Genomic DNA, 2328 nt, shown 5'->3' with positions numbered 1-2328 from the left:
GGATGTTTCCTGGTGAACAGACTACCACTGTTCATTGTTCACTGCTACTGCCATTATGATGTGATCTGCATTTATTTTCCATTGTAAACCTGTTAAAAGTCAATAAATACTTTGCAGTTTCTACAGATAAAGCATTTATCATGCATGGGTGGTGTTTACCAGAAAAGAGTGTTTGCCCCAAGCAGCTCACAGGCTGAATTAAAATCAAACATGCCACAGCAAAGGTGGCAAAGAAAGAGGATTGGGGGAGGGAGAAGGGTTACCGTTGCTGAAACCTGCGCAGCTGCTGCCAGCAAGATGCTCACTATTCTAAATACAAGGGGGGAGAGAGCTGGTCCCTCCAGAGCTGAAAGCATGAGAGGAAAAGAATATGGGCTGAAATCCAGATATTCAGACAAGCACCTAAATGAGGTTTGGAGGCAGTAATTCAGAAGAATCCAGACTGACCCAGCTCCATGGCTGCAATATTCCCCTGGGCCTAGATTCATTTAATGCCTCTATTATGGTCTGGAAATATTTCAAGTGCAACCCAGGCGGTACTCCAAGACGTACCCCCTCTCCAGTTGAAGGGATCAGAGCAGGTGCACGAGGGCTGTGGAAGGTGTAGGGACCCTCCTTCCCCTATAGAGCAGAGCCAGATTACCAATGGGGACTTAACCATATTCCTTTTAATGAGAAAACAGTAGTGGGAACATAACATAGATAAACCAGGAGGTATAGGGGACACTACAGTGCCCCAACGGGGCGGGATTCAATAAAGGTTACATTTGTAGACCTATTCATCCAGTTGACAAAGGACAGGTTTAACAAAGTATAAAACACGAACAGCACAACAAACAATACTGGTTGGCAAAATATAAAATGCACAAAATCCAAAACGTCAAACAACAAGAAATATAGGCACCTGGCAGGGGGAAACCAGGAAAAACACAATGACCCCCTTCCACTATGACAGAAATTCCTCTCTGTTGCTTCACTCACCCCTACTTGACCCAGTTGAGACTTAAACTCAGATCTCTCATGTAGTAGGTAGAAGCTCTCCCATACAGGCAGCAGTGCTGGGAGTGCTTCAAGCTGCTAGGGGTTCTGACCCTCCAGAAGTCCCTGCCTCATGTCGAACTTCCTGGCCTCTTGCTGGAGGAGCTGGAAGCAGAGCTGGGAACCTCTCAGGTCATTGCTCAGCTTCTTGCTGGAGCCAGGGAGCCTCTTCTGCTGGCTGCAGCCTCTTGTAGGGGGATCCTGGAACCCAGCAGGGAGCCTCTTCTGCTGGCCACATGCTGTGCTGCTGAGGGTCTGACTGCTGCCTGCAGGTCCCACTCCTTCAAGCTCTTCTGGGGCACTGCTCCTGCCCCACTGGCCCAGCTCTTGCCAGCTCTTTGAAACTCCTTTGTGATCCCTCGCTGGTCTCCCTGAGTCAGCTGTGCTTCCCCTTTCATCACCGTCAAGGTGACCAGAGGGGCCAATCAGGGGACATGGAGGAGGAGTCTGTGGGGCCTGATTGGTGAGGAAAGGGAATCCCATACCCTCCAATCATCTTTTACCCCTTCAAAACCCCTGGGCTACATCACTACCAGCTAACCCATCACACAAGGCTCTTTGGTTTGGACTTTTCAGTATCCTTGGCAGCAAGCCAGTTTTAACAACCCTCCTCGGCCACAGCCCTCCCTGTGGGTTGTTAAACCTCTCTTGTGTTCATTGGATCGGTAGGGCTCCCACTGAGGCACGGCAGGGCCCCCGGGCCGGGCAGGAAAGCCTCTCCCCCCAATAAGCCCCCCTCACGGGGGGGGACACGCTGCAGCGGGGGAGGAAAGCCGGCTCGGGGGGGACCCCTGTCCCGACCTCATGTGGACCAAGATCCCCCTCTCGCCCCCGGCTTGGCTTCTGCCCTGGGGCGAGGTGGCATACCACGGAAAAGAGGCCTGTGGAAACACAAACCTGACAACCCTTAACAGTGGATCACTCGGCTCATGCATCGATGAAGAACGCAGCTAGCTGTGAGAATTAATGTGAATTGCAGGACAGGGAGATCCGGGTGATGGGGATCCCCTACCCTCCATCAATACTGACCTCGTGAAGGAACACCTTGAGAAGCTGGATACCTTCAAGTCAGCCAGCCCTGACAATCTGCACCCCAGGGTACTCAAGGAGCTGACGAGCGTCATAGCCCAGCCCCAGGCACAGATCTTTGAAAACTCCTGGTGCTCTGGTGTAGTGCCCAAAGACTGGAAGAAGGCCAATGTGGTACCGATCTTCAAGAAAGGGAGGAGAGTGGATCCGGCTAACTACAGGCCCATTAGCCTGACTTCTATCCTGGGGAAGATCTTAGAA

The 2328-nt window shown here is 51.8% G+C and overlaps 1 pseudogene; it reads left to right on the top strand.

Annotated features, from left to right (window-relative positions):
* The first annotated feature begins 1940 nt into the window (after nt 1-1940).
* Nucleotides 1941-2096, top strand: LOC149866594 (5.8S ribosomal RNA; annotated as a pseudogene).
* The last annotated feature ends 232 nt before the right edge of the window (nt 2097-2328 follow it).

The sequence above is a fragment of the Crocodylus siamensis genome, chromosome 4 (assembly GCF_052110815.1).
Source record: "Crocodylus siamensis isolate JL-2025a chromosome 4, ASM5211081v1, whole genome shotgun sequence".
Lineage (NCBI taxonomy): Eukaryota > Metazoa > Chordata > Crocodylia > Crocodylidae > Crocodylus > Crocodylus siamensis.
Note: the sequence above shows the minus strand (reverse complement) of the source record. Positions and strands in the feature narration are given on the sequence as shown.